At 45.2% G+C, this 17,879-nt stretch overlaps 1 protein-coding gene across 6 annotated transcripts in view; it reads right to left on the reverse strand.

Moving 5' to 3' along the window:
• CHFR (checkpoint with forkhead and ring finger domains) overlaps window positions 1-17,879 on the reverse strand; it is an 893,929-nt gene that overhangs the window by 866,143 nt on the left and 9,907 nt on the right. The window contains exon 2 of one of the 6 annotated variants that reach the window (XM_069620003.1): window positions 11,395-11,520. The exons of the other annotated variants lie outside the window; for them this stretch is intronic. The gene's annotated coding sequence lies outside the window, so the exon portion shown is untranslated. The remainder of the gene's footprint in view (window positions 1-11,394; window positions 11,521-17,879) is intronic. 6 annotated transcript variants of the gene reach the window in all.

Consider the following 17,879-nt stretch of genomic DNA (forward strand, 5'->3'; position numbering starts at 1 on the left):
ATTGGTAGCATGGAGAGTGTAAAAGTTGCATAAAATAGCATTAAAGTTCTTTACATTGCTGACACCATATATCTTAAAGCAGCAGCAGCAGTAAGAGGAACAACCGTTTGTTATGGAAAAAATGGAGCTAGCATTTCTTTCCTATATGGCTGCATGTGCGCTTTAATACATGCATTTTTCTAATTAGAATAAATGCAGAAAAATACTGGTTGTGAGTTTCTTTTTATATGACAAAAAATAAATGTGGATAAATACAGACGGAAATGGCAGATAAATAAATACCATAGAAACGGAAGCCTTAATCATATTTCACAGTTGGTACTGGGGTCAGACAGGGGTGAGTTCTAGCATCCCTGCTTTTCTTAGTTTATATCACGTTCTGCAGATTGCCCTAACGCAACTGTGAAGTGATGTTCCTAAACTGGGTACCAAGACGTTTCCTGCGTTATTGTACGCGTATGATACAGTTTTAATTACCTCTACACCTATCACATTCCAAAAGACTCATAAATGAGTACACTAGATTAATGAAGAACCTTGATTTGGAGGTTAATGCCTCGAAATCGTCGATGATTCTAGTGTGTCATACAACAGGAAAGCGCATTAAATCACCTTTCTGTCATGAGAAGGAATTTGAGCATTTGCGAATTCCCTTTAATTGCCCATATGGGACAAGTTGCTCCAAGAAAGTGACATCTAAAATGAAACAAGTTAACAAACATGTGTAGGCACCAAACTCTAAACATGAGGTTTGTAGTATACAAAATGGAAACACTCTTGGTTGTAAACCATGGACCACACTGCAGGGATTTGGGTTGCTAGCATCCTTACACACTACGGAAAACCATTTTGTAAAAAGAATTCTTGGTCTTACAGTCTCTACATCTAATTATGCAGCAAACCAAGAACTAGGGCTGACCTTTATTGAGGAGACTGATTTCTATAACCTGTATTGCACTGGCTGAGAATTTGGAACAATCCCAAAGCAAATCTCACACAATTTATAATTAAGGTAATGCTAGATTCTAGCAGTGCAGCGTTGATCCCCTGGATAAGACACGCCAAAACCATTCTTACAAGCCATCAAAGTAGCTCAATATTTAAGGAATCCAACAATTATTAACGTTGCTGTATTCTCACATGTCAGGAGCCAATTACTGGCCTAATCAAAGGACCAGAGAGAATCTAGAAAATTAAAGAAACCTTTTAATCATAGACACATTGCCATATCTTCCAATTCCATACAGCAATATTTAATCTGGCCGAATAGGCAACATGATCGATGTTTGTTAACTGGTGCCAGATATAACTATCTGCCCCTCATATTGATTATTGCTGTCTAGTCTGTCGAAGTGACAAAAATCGACTCCTGTTTAATATGTGGAGCAATAAAAGAGGATCTTCTACACTTTTTGTTCATTTGTCCAGCATATTTTCTGCTTCCTGGGCCGGGTCATCCGGCCCATGAAGCGTGTGTCAGTGGAGGCTTTCGCCACTACTTTCTCTCCACATCCTGCACCTTTGGCTGGCTCACACTCTGACACAGCCCTTTCCAACCTTCATCTCTCCATCTCTAACACTCTTCAAGTCCTTGCCCCCGTCAGGAGGATCTGCTTGAACCCTGAATTCAAGTGCAACTCTTGGTACAATTCCAACCTTGCCACCCTTTATCGCAGTGTAGGGTGGCTGAGAGGAAGTGGAGGGCATCAAGTGTATCCTCTGACAAATTGGCTTGCTGCCTTGCTCCACAGGCAATACAGACTCACTGTCCTCTCTAAGAAGAGAGCCTACATCCAAGCGCACGTCTCGGCAGCCTCCAACAACTCAGCTTAACCTTTAAAAATCTGCAAGGAGCTTGCCAATAATGCTGCAGTCTCTACCTCTCCTGTTCATTCCCAGGCCTGCTGCACAGCTTTGGCATCTCATTTCACCACTAAAACGAAGGACATCCTGTCCACTCTTTCTTCCTCCTCCTCTACCATTCCAGGCCCCCCTCTGGCCGTACCGCTTCTTCCTTCCGTGTGTTTGCCCCCAATGTTGTTTCTAGACAAGTCTGCTCTATGAAAGTCTCATCAAACCAGGTGCTCCCCTGCTCCTTCAGAACCATTATGGACCACATAGACACCCTCTTGCTCCTGCTGCAACCGAGAAAGATCTGCCCTTGACACGCGCTTTACGATACCTAGAATTGCATAAGAGCGCTGCGTCGGTGGATCTGAGAAGGTGGCTAGGATTGTAGCTCTGCAATTTCTCCTGAATCGATAGGCAGCCTATCCTGTTCAGAGCACGATGAATCAGACATGATGCTTTAGATTTAACAGGGGCTGCCACAGGCAGCCAATTCAGAGATTGACGAGCCTTGGAGACATGTTGACCGGAAGGAATCCCTTTCACTAATCGAACTGCTGCGTTTTTTAACACTTGCAGACAGTGAATAAGATACAAAGGTTGGGAGAGATAGATGGTGTTAATAATCAATGCTACCATTGAGGCAGGCTGCAACTACATGGGCATAAAATTCCCTAGGGATAGAACGGAGGACTTTCTTCAGCCGTTTTAACTTGAGAAAGCTGGTTCCACAGACCAAGTTCATCTGGCTGTCCATAGTCAGTGAGGCAGATATTTTAATGCCCAAGTTCCGGACCGTCTTAGCCTGTTCTGGATAGTGCCAAGCGAGGGTGGGCAAAATTCGGAGATCCAGCCAGCAGAGGCTTCAGTTGGATGTAAAATCAATACCTCTGTCTTTCCACCATTTAATTTGAACCAATTTGCTTCCATCCAACCTTGAATAGCATCAAGACATCGTTTTAGTTTTTCTGCTGTGCCCATTTGGTCTGTGCGTAACAAACGATACTTGAGTGTCGTCTGCATAGGAGAAGACTCAGCACCCAAATGACCGAATAATTATCATCAGGGGCTGAATATACAAATTAAAAAGCAGTGGCGACAGGGCCAAACCCTGCGAGACCCTGCAAGTCACCACAACTGGGGAAGACCTACAGGGAGGGAGAGAAACCATCTGAGTGCGAGAGATCAGAAAGGCACAGAACCAATCCAAGACTGGTCCAGAGAAAGCTGTAACGCTATGAGTTTTTGTAATGGTTTTATGGATGTTTTTATCAGAAGAAACTTGAAGACGATATACTTAACTTTACAACCTCGCTTGTTCTGCCACCAACCTCAGCCAATTACCCAATTTTGATCTGGCTCTTTATGCATCACCGGTCACTTTAGGTTCTTACTTGCAGTCCAACTATTCATAGGTGACCACCTGCTATCTCGCCACACACAGCTATCCTTGTATCAAACTAAACCCCTACTCGTACCTTGCCGTCAGAAGCACTCTTTAACCTTCGGTGGCATGCCCATCCAGCCTAACGCCTGGGGAGCTTATCACTACCATAGGAATTCACTTGCGCACCTGAAATTTGAAATTAAACAAACTACAACTAATCAATCCAATGTATATTCAAACTGTTTTGGGATCTATTGTACATGCTGCAAATATCCATATAGGGAGTAAAATAAAGACTTGATTAGCAGGAGTTAAACAAAAGCCACTCCTGGGTATGAGACGTTATTCAGAAGGCGGGAGTTACCACAGGGGAACGAGGAGCTAGTACATAGTGTGCCACAAATTTAATATACAAGTTGGTAGCAAACTTACTGTTTGTCCCCAATATGACCCATTATCCTTTAAATGTTTCCAAGATGCATTTCAATGCTCCTTTATGCACATTCTGAAACACAGAGATTTCAGGTGCGTTTGGACAGCACCAGTCCACAACAGTTGTTCCAGCTAGCTGCTGGCATTAAGCTAAGCAGGCATTTCTAGGCTATAAGCAGGGGCTCAAGAGCTTCCAGCAATTTCAAACCTTACACTGTACTGGTATTTTGTCTCATCTTCCTCGTCATGCCCCCACTTCCACTTCACCAACTGTTTCACATTTCATCTATATCTTAATGACCTACTACTGGAAAGCATTTGAAAACAGGCTTGCTCTGCTTACAGTTGCTCCTTTCCAGAACACAAATAAGAACACACTGTTGGCATGTGCACGCAACAAGAACAGAAGCTGAAGAAATGAGTGACACCAGAGGGGTGGCACAGGGTCAGTTGTGCTTTTGGCCTCACTAGCTGCCTAACTGTACTCACAACATAACACAGAAGGCTGGTTTGGCTGGAATTTCACTGCAGAGATCACTAACAAACATTAACAAAGCCAACAAGTTCTGGCTTTCATGTAAGGTGAAGCCACAAATTCCCCCAATCAACTACTTCAGGCCATGCCTAAAGGAGAGCAATAAAGTTAATACCAGTGCAAGTGATAACTATCTTTAAAGTACTGAACACAAAACAGGGACAGACTTCAAACCAAAGAATTAGAGTGAAACAAAACAATTGAATTGATTAGATTATGTTGATATGTATTTGTAAAGCACGCTTAAACCTCACGCATGACCACTACGTGCTGTTTCTGCAGAACAAACCAAGTGAGTAGACGGTGGCGCTTTTAATTATCATCGTTGACCCTTTCCATTCAAATGAGAGCAAAGGTAACCAATTTTAAATAAGACATACACAGAAAGTTCCCCTTTCAGAAAATCATAATTCCAAAAAAACATAACAAGCAGGGAATAAGGTACACATCACAAATGAGGGTGTGCATCACACACATTTGCCATCTACTACTGCCCACATGAATAGTTTCCCTTTTCTAGCATTGCGTAAAATGATACACATTTAGCCAAAACCTAGCCAAAACCCAGTAAATGCAAATCCCCTGACCTCTCACCCCTTGTTCGAGGCAGAAAAACACTGCCAACCACTTTAAAGTCGTCCTCAATAACACAACAGTCAAAATGAATATGTGATATATGTCAAGACTCTTGAAACTGCTTGATGAATGAGGCAGTGCTTAAAAGATAAGTGGCAACGACTTGACTTAGTCCAAGTTTCATTTATTAGGTTCCAATTTTTTTTATGGATTTCATTAATTTGTAAATGACACCAGGCGACCTGTTGAGTCTCACGGGCCACTCTATCTGAAAAGATCCTCCTAAGATGGTTGTTTAAAATAACAATACGCACATGATCGTAAGCCAAACCAAATAGTACATAAAGCTGTACAACTCAATACATACCAATTAGCTGTTTTATATACAGTATATCCCCACACGTTCAAGGTGTGCACATCTGCACGTGATACAAATAACTTTAACACTCTTATGCCCCATATACTCCCTGAAAGCTATTACAGTAACCAATAAGCACAAAAGTGACAATACAGACTCAAAGTGGTATTTATAGCATCAAATACAATCCAGGGTATTGAAACTCAAGAACCCACCGCTACTTACTGATACGTAAACGATACTAAAGGGCTAGCATGTCATAGAAAGTTGTCCTGGTGTTCCTGATCATGAAACAATGAAAATTTAGACTGAACTCCTGTGGTTCGCAAGAGGGATTGCTTGCTTCTGCACATCTACAAATATCCTGCCTCTTCAAAAACATGTTGTTTCACCTAAGCAATGGCTCAAGTCACAGATCAAAGTATTCTTTCCCTCTAGCACGCTTCCCCCTCCCTCTCCTCCTCCTTTTATTCCCTTTCCCCCCCTTCTAATCTCCCTATCTCTGCCTATGATCGCAATCTAGGCCCCCACTTCGACGCCTCCCTCTTTCACCCACCATATTTCTCTTACCTCCCACGCCTGCCGCTTCAACCTTTTCAAAGTTCGTAAAATCCGTTCCTCCCTTACCTTTCGTGCCACTAAACTCAATCTCTTCCCTCATCTTCTCTCGTCTTTCCTACTGCCCCACTCTCCTCCTTGGCCTCCCTGCCTCTCATCTGGCTCCCCTCAAATCCCTCTATCACTCTGCTATCCGTACCCTATGCCTTCTCTCTCTTCACGACTCCTTTCTTCTTTGCTTTCTTACCTAGGCTAGCTTCCCTTTCATTCTCAACTTAAATTCTACGCTCCCTCTCGCCCCCTCCGATCTGCAGATCTCTTCCTACTCACTGTTTCTCCTTCCCGTTTCCGTTCCTTTCAGCTCCTTGCCCCCTACATTGGAACTCTTTACCTCTCCCTAGCCGCTCCATTTCCTCTTACAACTCCTTCCGTTCCTCCTTGAAAGCTCATCTTTTTCATTCCCAGTCCTGTTAACCTCTCTTCCCTTTTACTCTTCCTATGTTCACTTTCTCTTACACACTACTAGGTTAATTGCTCTATATATTGTTTTTGATGGTTTGTCTCATGTTCTGCAATGCTTCCACTTTATCCTAATGTATTCTTGTTGTTGTAATGTAAAGCGCGTTGGCGTAAAGCGCTATATAAATCTAATAAATACAAATACTAATTAGTATGTTTGATGTAAGGTTAAATCCCTGCCTCCAAAAATGGGCAAAATATATTTTGACAACATGGGAAAGGAATAAACAATGCACATAATAATGAAGACTGTTTATATGGCATGGAAGTCAAACCCCATAAATGATTGGTGTTTGTGCCAGCCTTAATTATTATATAAAGTGTGACATAGTTTAAATACACTTTTTCACACTTTACTGTGAAAAACAATACACACAACATTCAAACAACCACAATTAATTAACATACAAGACATTAAATACGTAGATTAATTCTCAGATTTTCATTATTAAGATACTTTTCCTATACATGATCACAGTTTGGGGACGGCAGCGGTAATGGGCAAAAATGTCGCCATCACAATTACGACGGCCGAAAATGCCGACTTTTCCTTTTTAGACCCCCCCGTTAGACCACATATATATGTGGGGGGTATATGATATAATAATATGGGGCGCTGCGGGGGGGTTGGGTCGCCCTGCGCAAACATATGTGGTGTAAAGGGGTTTCAGCCATCGCAATTGTGAGGGTCGCAGTGATCATCAAATAGATCGACGGCAGCCGCTACCTGATCCTGACCCTGGGGGCGGCTATAATCCTGTGAGGTGCCATGACTTCTTTGGATGAGATGTGGTATCCTCCCCTTTTGCCCATGAGAAAGACCCCTTATGCCCAATACCCTAATGGCCTATTGCCATGCGTCTCTTCCCCCCTTTTGGGAAACTAGAGACAACTTTTTGCAACATCCTTTAGATCAAACTCTCATCATGGTGTGTAAAGTAAAAGCTCCCAGAAAATCTTTTTCAGTTCTAATTCCCCTTCATATAGAACTGATCCTTCATATGGAATCATTGAGAGAGGTTCTCCAAGTACTCTGCATCAGTTGATATCAGTGGACTCCAATTCCCACAAGCCCCGAAGTACTGAGACGAGAAGAACGAAGGAAATGATGCAGAGCAGCAGGAGCCTCAAGCTCAATGAGCGTGCTAGTTTAGAGACAGCACCTATGCACGGGACATTACAAAATGGAAACCAAACTGCGAGAAGCAGCTCAGGGAAGATGTTGCAATTCCCTTGGAGGCATGCAGAATCTGGAGGCACGAGTCAGTGTGGCATAGCCAATGGGCTCACCAGCAAAGAGGGACAGAAACGTTGCGAGAGCAAGCAGGGCAGCAGAAACGCCAGTAACCAGGAGACGATTACTAAGCATTCAGCAGATGGAGGAAGCAGCGTTACCCTCATCGACTGAAGGCGAATAGGCGTGCAGGAGCAAAGCCGCGGGAGAAGGCGAACTGATGCCAAAACAGTCCAGAGTGGAAGGCAAGCGGCAGAGCTGCGCCGCGTAAGCACAAACGGGACCAAAGAGCACAAGCATAGCGGATGAGTAAGCCCATGAGAAGTGGAGACCCCCCGGGCTTTCGGTGACAACGCCAGACACAATTTGAACTTTGTAATGCTACCGAAACAGAACTGATAAAAAGATTGCTTATAAGTTAACAAAAACTAAAAAAAAGGCAGAATACAAATGCAACCCCTAACAATATATAAGGGCATGGAATGCCGATAGGTGGAAAACTGTAAGTGAACATTGAAAGCATTAGAAAAACTGAATCCAAGAAAAGATATACAAGCAATGAATGTAAACAGAGACACAAAATAAGTCATGGCAGGTGAGAAAACCAAGCAAAGGGGAAGCATATGAGAAGACCTGGCAACGAAGTATACTAGGCCGATGAAAGTACATGAAAGGTCCTGGCAGGGGACTATACCAGGCAAATTGTAAACCACAAGAAGTGTCAAAAAAAAGGACAGTGCTTGTGTTAAAGAAAGACTTCTACGGCTAAACAGCTTTAATCCCAACAGGAATATTGTGGGTCCAATGAGAGACACAAAGTATTGTTAGAATAACAGACTTTGCCATTGCATTGAAGAATCCAGGGGAAGGGAACCATCCTCTAGAACCAAGCTTCTGTTACCTTGGAGCCATTATATTTTTTTATGTATGAACACCTTTTGTGAATACCAGCTTTAAGACATTTCACTTCTCACTTTATTATTTTGCTTGTAGTGAGAGGGTCAGGATAGAACGTTTGGACACAATGGCAGCTTTTGATTTCTGACATCCTGAAAAAGACAGATTCTTCGTTTTTGGTTTTAGGTAGGGAAGCTCCTCTTTAGAATAGGGTCAGAAAGGGATTTTCCCAACCCAATTCAATGAATCTAAGTGTTTAAACAAAAACATGATAACTGTATCCAGCTTCATTTCTGACCCCTCACTACGCAGCACAGCCAAAAGTGGAATGCTTCTATCGTGTCCAAGGTGACCACAAAGTTATTTAAATATCTCCAATGTAAGTCTTTTACATGAAGTTAAAAGAGGTCTTGAAGATTCAAGCATACAAACGTTCTTACAAATACGACAAAACTACTTTTCTTTAGGAACATCATATCTGGGGCTTAACAGCGAAACAGAGCAGTGAATTAAAAAGCAATAGCAAACATTTTCTTCTAAGCTCTTTAGAAGGAAAGGTCATTAAATACTGTTGTGCCTGTTGTGAAAATATAGGTGACTTATTAATTACTAAATACTGTGTTAACATTTACCAGCACCATCCCAACAGAATCCGGCCACAGTGCACTGATCTTTTGTTGTACCTTAGCACGCGTACTTTTGGAGGTGGGACTACACAGGAGCGCCCATTCATTCTTTGGGAAGGCAGCTAGAGTTGTGGTCATTGGTGCGTTGTTTGGATTTTAAAAAGGCGGAGATCTAAATGGAACAGGTTAACTAAAGAAAGAAGACAGTTTTTCTATACAAATTCATCTCTTCAATTTCGCAGGACACTGAAAGGGTATTATACTTGTGCAATATAACCTGAGCAAGGGGACATTACCAGTCAGCTAATGCCCCCCCTGCAAGGGTTATATTGCCATTAGTACCCCAGCACATTGGATCGGTGTACTAATAGTGTATTTTTCTCGAGTTGAGAAATGGTGTGTTAACTGTTTCTCAACTCGAGAAAAAACTACAAATAAAATGGCTGTCATGGATCGGGGACAAGGGAACTACACCTAGTCCCTGCTCTCTTACCATGGAGGCCGTTTGAGTCAGAGACAAGCCGGGAACACCGCTGTTCCCAGTGCCAGCGAGGGCCAAGGAAGCACAAGGTACGTGGGGCGGGGGTTCGGTGGGATTGGGTATGTGGAAAAAGTAGGGTGGGGGGCAAGGGAAGGCAGGTGAGAGCGCACTTACCTGATTCCCGCCAAAGGAAGATGGCCGCCTTCGGCTCTGGAGGAGGCTCGGAGAGGGGTCAGTACCATGTGGTATTGACCCCATTCAGAGACTCCTCAATGGCTCAGAGAAAACCACACACACCTCGCTGGGTACTAATTGTAGGTATGAAGGGAGAGTAATAGCTGGTGCTTCCCAACAAAACTGTTCAGACTAAGCAATTATGAATATGTTTTAATTCTACAGATGCAAAAGTATTCCATCAAACCTGATTTCCATCACAAATTGAGGGTGCCAATGTAACCAGATCTTTACAGTGTAATACCAGGAAGGATATTACAATACAGATCACAACTAAAATTAACATGACAGCTTATATAATGTTCCACTGTCCATAGACCTCTGTAGAGCGAACAAGGGCCACTGCCCTTTGGACGAAAAGCACAGATGAAAGAATTCACAGGAGAAAATGCTAAATTTGTCAGATAGGGAGGGATTATGAAGAGGCAGCACAAGGTGGTGAAATGTTGGGTGGTGAAGACGATTGGTGAGAGCATAGCACCACACGTATTGAGGGACAGGAAGTGGTCGGTGAAAGCAATGCTGGTATGTGAAGAAGAGCTTAGTTTCAAAGGTAGCACAGGGTGGAAAAGACGGAGTCCAATGGCGTGAAAGGGTGGGAAGCATTATGGAATAAAAAGTAGTTGAAGTAGCATGGTTGTGTAGTGTCGGAAATAGTGCAAGGTTGGTGAAGTGGTAGAGACTGAAAAGCGATATAGTACATGGAAGGAAGATGAACTAGCAGTTGTGGTTGGAGGGCATTGTGGAAGGTACTGAGAAAGAAATGGTGAAACAGACGAATGGCTTGTCAGATGCAAGTAAGTGCTAGTAGCTGGAATGTGAACATGATGAAGTGAGTGCCTTGTTGGCAACAATATATGTTCGGGAACTGGTACATTTTAGCACACACTGGTGGCTGCAAGCTTCTCCTTGCATGCCTTCACCCCTGAGCTGTCCTCTTGCATCACTCACTTCCCTCTCTGTCACTAGATGTCACTGCTTTACTTCATGCTCAAAACATCTGAAACTTAAGTGATCACTGTTCGGGCTGCCAATGCAAACCCCCATTTTCACTCTCCTTTATCCTTTGCCCCTGAACTCATAACAAGCCTTGGAAACCTGGAATATCTATTAAAATAAGAAGCCATAACCTCTGATAAAAATGGCATCACTACACTTATTACAGTGAGTTGTGGCAGCACAGTGGCTGCTACCACATGCAAAAGACCAAGTAATAATACCGGGTCACACAACCGCTCTCATATGGGGCCCAACTTGGGCACGTGATTATTTCTGGTTCAAGACTATATGCTCAGGTATTCATAGTGTGCCATACTTCTTAGAAAATAGGAAGATGAGTCTGTTTGATTCATATCAAAATGATTTATCCATAATAGTTCAAATGTAAAGCTATCACTAATAATCCTTAGTGAGGAACCATTTGCCACAATCCAAATGTAGTAGACTAAATAAGCCAATGCATTTTGGAAATTATTTCCTTCATCAGGGCAAGTCTAATTGTGTAAGTCAAACAAGCAGAAATGTAACATTATAAATTCACATCATGGTAACAATTCAAACAAAACACACACTGAAGAAAAATGAAAGGAAACATACCAATCAGTAGATATTTCATGATGGGTAAATATAAAAAGCAAAAAAGAAAAATATGCAGTAAGTAGTTTGTAAGGTAAGTAAATGAAAACAAGGAATATCAGGTGTGGTTTTACCTCATAGGTGTGGCCAGTGATGAAAAACACAACGTCCTGCGTTCATACCCACTCAGCAGTGGTTTGTAGATAACATTATGCACGAAGGAATGGAGAAAATCCACTTGTGTTTACAAGGGAACAAATCTGTGGATCATAAAAGATCCAGTTAGTTGCTGTGTCTTAAAATACACTCATACGTAGTCAGGGGGAAGCGTTGAAGTCAGAATCTCACCTTGCAGTACACGGAGCGAAACGATCCTCCACCGTGCAGCTGCAGGGCAGTGTCTCTGACTGCCGTGTGAAGCTGTTGTCTCACCAACGGTTCTTTTGTTTAGCACCTGACCACCTCGTATCTGCGATATGAAGGTGGTCACGAATAGTGATGTAAAGTCGGCCAGAGCCCACATAAAACGACAAAGTATTTATGGGGCATCACCAATGGGTGCCCGTAATTGTAATGACAGAATCTAAGAAAACAAAATGATGGAAATGGAAAAAATACTGTCACAGGTCCTGTGGCTGTCTGGACAGCAAGACGTAATGAAATTAAGCAAAGGTAATGTGAGGTAAAAACAAACATAGTGGGCAATGGGAAACAGTAGAAAAACTGGGAAGAACCCCAGTGGACCTCAAAAGGTGGGACTATTCAAACGTTGCTAAACAGTTGAAGTACAGCCTCAGTGTGTAAGGTGTCGCTGTGAGGCGGCACCTTGGGTCCCAGACACCGTCCGGGACATGCACTAGGGCTGTTATTAGAATGCTCTAAACATGATTAAACAAAATGCGAAGTGGCATGTACCAGACAGTAATAAAGAAATAGAGCAAAAAGGCTTCTATGTTACACAAGAGTAGACCACGTAAGGTGGAGTGATTCGAACATTGCTACAGAGGTCAAGTTCAACTAAAGTTCAAAGGGTGTCAACATGGGGCGACCATGCAACAAGGATGGTATCCAAATGTTCAGAACATCATTCACAGATTACTCTGAGCATCATGCGAAGTAGCAAATGCAATAAAAAGTCTGTAATTAAAGCGCAGGGCAAAGAGACCCCTATGTATGAAAACATGTTAAAGCATACACCTGTGACACAGGAAAAACAGTGCCATCACAATCAAATATAACAGTGGTAATTGATTTCCTCATTCAAACCACTCGGGACCAAACTGCAGAGTTTATCAATCCAAAATGTCTCTCTGCGATTGAGGCGCAGACCTAAATCTTCATGAGGATTATTTCTTGTGAGAACTTCCAGAATCAGAAACTTAATTTGTGAAAGATTGTGATTGTTCAAGGCCCAGTGGCGAGCCACGGCCGAATTAGGGTTGGAATTACGAATGCATGACCGGTGTTCGTTCCATCTGATTTTGGCTGCTCTAGTTGACTGGCCGACGTAGTATTTTTCGCAAGGACATTTAATGCCACATATGGTGTTGGCACTGTCGCATGTGCCAAATGTCTTGAGGATGATCTTCTTGCCTGTGCGTGGATGGAAGATTACATTGCCTTTAATGACGGAGTTGCAATTAATGCAACACAGTGGCTGCTGTCATTAGCACACTGTGCCAGAGGTATTCCAACTGCTATTAAACACCTAATTAAAGCCATGGACAACTTTTCACATTCCTTGGTTTTCAATTCATTGTTTTATCAAGTCACAGTCCTTAGCTGATATATGGAGACGTTAATTGCAGTATATTTAGTGTACAGCTGGGGTTTACCACAGGAGAGCAGCAATCTATTTACACACTGAAATGGATTTTGCATTAAACTGCTTGAAATATGATGTATATTGTTTTATTTTTGTAGATCCTACGTGTTATATTAATAAGCTTTTATACTATGCCAAATCACCTTTGTAGTAGTATCGGAGCATTTAGCCATGTCCATGGAGTGGCATACTGAGCCCTCACCAGGGGTATCCAGACCTTAGTTTCCTGAAAAAAAGAAATGGGTGCTTATCAGTCCTCTTAGGTGGACCAAATGGGAGGAGGTGGATATGCCCTAAGTGTTTTGATGGTTAGGTTGTTTTTCCAAGAGCTGACTTGGAGAAAGTAGCAATCTGTAGGATTGGCTTCCTCGTGAGCCCTGCAAGAGCGAGGGTCCACGAGGCTAGAACGGCAGTGCAACGGTTGGAGGAAGACAGCGGGGCTGGTGCCAGCAGGGCTCCCATGTAATATCCACATCTATACATTCCAGTAAAACTATAAATATAATTATATGTACCCTTTACCTTATCCGCATTGGTCCGCCATTACACAATCATGCCCCAGCAGGGGGGCATATACATGGCCGGTAACGGCCCGCCAGCCTCGCCAGGCCCGAACAAAGCCCTCGCCGAGGGCTGCAGGCTGTTACCGGCCATGTATGTCCCCCAGCTGGGGCGTGATTGCTATTCGTACCACAGGGTTTTCCCGGGGTACAAATTGTTTATATATTTTTTTTCTCTGGAGTTGGCTGTGCTTATTGCGCAACGCCTATCTCTAGAAAAAAAAGATGCCCATTAGAGCGGTGAGCTGGAGCAGAAGGATCGGTCCAGCAGTTAAGTGTGGAGGGGGAAGCAACAGGGAGAGGATGATGTTGCCTCCCCACATAACAGGGGAACGGCCTCGGGTGGCTGGAAACAGCTGACAGGACACTGTATTCTCGCTCACTGCTCCAGTCACTCGATTGGCTAAGTGCCCTTCCTCAGGTGTGAAGAGTACAAAATGTAATATTGGACCCGGGAGGGGCTCAAGAGTATGCTTGAACAATCATGGAAGTTTGGTGGCTAATTTGCCTGTGCAGCTCTATACACTGTACCCCGGGTCAAACTGCCGAAAGTTAACTCTTTGACTGTCCAGCCTGAGCCAATGTTAGGGAGAATTATCTGTAAGGCTAATTTCCCAAACCTAGTGAATCCCCCAGCAGCTTTGCTGGATTTTTGGGGTTTATTTTTTTCTCTCCTGCTAAGAGTGAGATTCTTTTGCTCCCACTCTTAGACATGATTTGAGGTGTTCCTTTCACTTTCCATGTATTTTATGGGCTATGGGGTCTTTTACTCCATAGGGTCTCATGTGTTTTTTTTTATGTGGGTTACACAGCCCCCTCCGTGCCGTAACCCAGGGGTCAAGATCCCTCCCCCCCGCGGGAGAAGTGCTCAGCTGCGGATGGTCTTGCGGTGCAGTTTCGGCGGCCCTGGTTTGGAGGGGGGTGGTGAGCTAGCCAGACTCCTCGCGGCATCTGCCTGGGGCTGCGGGTAGGAGCAGCATACAGTGCCCATAACAGGACAGTGGTCTGAGCGCCCTGGAGGGCGGTTGGGGTTTGGCGCTCCCCCCTTCCCTTGTCTACTGGGTTGAGGGATAGGAGGCCGCTGGTGGCGAGGAGACCCCCACTGTAGGGCCCATAAAACGGGAGCGGATTGGCTGCACCGACCCAGCTGGGGGCAGCGGATGGGAGCCCCCACAGGAAATTAATAGCCGGGAGAGCGGAGACTCGGTGGGCCTCTGCCGCAGTTGCATTGACATACAGCTGGTGGGCCTTCCAAACCAAGAGGACACGCTGTGGACTGTACTTGTGCTGTACTGGTTGCTGGAACAGGGCTGGCGCTCCGTGGAGGGACGGGCCCGACACATATCCCATAGGGCGCCTGTCCGCATAAGCGGGGCAGAACCTAAGGACTTCTCCTGGTGGAGTGAGTGAGGCGGACATCTTCTGGGGTTGTGGGGGGGGGTCTGTCTCCCCCCCGGCCTGCTCTCCGCCCGGCGCAGGAGTGGGGCGGTGGGGCTGGAGGAACCCCCCGGGGCGAGCCAAATGCCCAGGAATAAAGGACAGAAAGGAAAGGGAGGCCGGTTGGGGGCGGCATCTACCTCTGCCAGATGGGACATGAGTATCACCCAGCTCTGGGCGAGCGACATGGAGGACGGGCAGCGTAGGAAAACTCAGAGGTACACCGCCCGAGTCCTTGAACCCGGATCCTCCGCAGGGGCATCAAGTCTCGACGGAAGACATGCAGACCTGGTTTAAGGACCTCCAAGACACCTTTATGTCCACGGTGCAGGATCAGTTCACCAGCTTTAGAGAGAACATCAAGCAGGCAATCCAGGACATTCGGCAAGATGTCGCAAAACTTGAAGAACGCACTGATACCTTGGAAATGGTTGTACAAAACTTGGAGGATGAAACCCTGCAATACAGTGAAACTCAAGAGCGTCTGGCCCACCTGACCCACAATTTAGAGTTACAATGTGAAGATCTAGAAAATCGCTCTCGGCGGGCCAATATTTCCATCAAGAATATGGTGGAGACGGTGGATGAGAAAAACTTGAAGGCGGTGCAGGAGGTGTTTCGGGACATTCTGGCAGAGAAAGATGCAGAGCTGATTGGGGTGTATAGGGTTCATCGTGTGGGTCCTCGGCAGACGGGAGAACCGCGGGAGCGCCCCAGAGATGTGTTGGTGGCGATGTCGTCATACCCCCAGAAGGAGGAGATCCTGAGGAAGGCCAGAGGAATGGATCATATAAAGATGAACGGGGTGGAAATTCACCTTTATCAGGACCTGGCGCAAGTGACCCTACAGAAGAGGAGGGCGATGGCGCCTGCAGTCAAGGAGCTGGCGAGCAAGAAGGTCAGATATAGATGGACCTTTCCGTTTGGATTGCTGTTTTCCTGGGAAGGGAAGTCACGCAGGGTGACTTCCTGTGGAGAGGGTCTTCAAGTGTTGGGCATACAGGAGCAGGATGAAGACAGCAGATCCCAGTAACGCAGGTCTGTGCCAAGCAAAAAGTTATGGGAATGGAAGGAGGCCAGCGCAGTAAGAAATAGCAAGCAGGGAGATCGTCCCAATGATCAGTAGTAAATACCTCAGGGGGTGGCAGGCACTGGTGGAAAGGGTACGGAGGAGCTTTGTGACATACTGGTTGATATGCTGCAATGGTCAGTTTGAAATAGGCCCGGTAGGAGACGTATAGAGGAATTTGTTAGGTAGGGTGGTAAGGCGATGCGGGGTTTAGGACTCCCCGAGGTGCTCCCCCTCCCCGAGTTATTTGAGGAACGGGTGCGACGGACCGTGCGTCCTAGCAGCCATAGGATCCCGGGCCCTCCTTGGGACAGTTTGGGAGTGTTGGGGGTTGTTTGGGAGGTGGGGGGGGGGTCGGGATGGGTAAGTGGTGGTCAAAGGTGGAAAACAGGTCCAAAGGGAGCATATATTGTGGGATGGCCAGACTAGGACGGGTACGCTGAAAATACTGACATTCAATGTCCGGGGTCTTAATGCCCCGGTCAAGAAGAAAAAGGTGGAGGAATTCCCGAGAAGGGAGACATTTTGTTTCTACAAGAAACGCATATAAGGTTGCGGGACAGGGCAAGGCTGCGTATACGGGGCTACAGGCGGATAGTACAGGCCAATTCTGCTGATAAAAAGGCTGGGGTCCTGATTGCTTTTAATGATGGGGCACACATTCATCTACGTAATATCCAGACGGATAAAGAGGGGCGATTTGTATTTGTGAATGTCGGTTTAGAGGGGAAGGTGTTTACACTGGCATCGGTATATGCCCCAATTTTGGGAGGAGACCTGAATGTGGCCTGGGACCCAACGTTAGATCGGAGCTCGGGGAGCCACTCTGGCCCGGGAGGTCCTACTGAACGGCTTTGCCAAAAAATTAGCCATCTTGCCTTATGTGATGTCTGGAGGGAAATGAAGGGTCAGCAGAAGGGGTATACTTGTTATTCCCACGTTTATGGGTCAATGTCTAGGATTGACTATTTTTGGCTCACATTGGGGCTATTAGGGTACATTCGGGATGTGGAAATAGGGCCCATCTCACTCTCAGACCACGCGCCGGTTTGGTTAGAGCTGACAACACGGGAGAAAAGGTCACGACTATGGGTCTGGAGGTTCCGCCATGGGGTCCTTCAGGATCTGGTAACGGAGACTTCGATCAGGGAAAAGATCGAGGAATATTGGGCCCTTAATGATACGGGTGAAGTGAGTTTGGGCACGGTATGGGAAGCCTTTAAGGCCGTGCTGAGGGGACATGTGATAGCACTGAAAGTAGCCAAAGACAGGCAGCGATTTGCATGGGAGAGGGAGCTAGAGGCAAAAATGGTAGACATTAGAGAAAATTTGGTTTGTGCACCAACTCCTCACACTGAAGCGAGAGCTGAGACAAACAAACAGAGGCCCAATTAGATGCGCTCCGCATGAAAAGAGCGGAGAGATCCCTCTTGCACCTTCGGCATTATTACTATCTGAAGGCGAATAAAGCCGACAGGTATTTAGCCAGGCAACTGAAGGCGAAACAGCAAGACTTGACCATCAAAAAGCTAACGAATGGGTGGGGAGAGAGGGTAACCACCACTCAGGCGATGGGGGAAGTCTTCAGAGAATATTATCAACAGCTTTACTCTTCGGACGCTCCCAATGCAGAGGCTCAAATCTCCTATCTACGAAAGATAAGACTACACAGGCTTTTGGAGACCGAGAGCGAACTATTAGAAGGAGAAATTGGGGAGGATGAGGTGA

The sequence above is a fragment of the Ambystoma mexicanum genome, chromosome 10 (assembly GCF_040938575.1).
Source record: "Ambystoma mexicanum isolate Mex_15411 chromosome 10, UKY_AmexF1_1, whole genome shotgun sequence".
Classification (NCBI taxonomy): Eukaryota; Metazoa; Chordata; class Amphibia; order Caudata; family Ambystomatidae; genus Ambystoma; species Ambystoma mexicanum.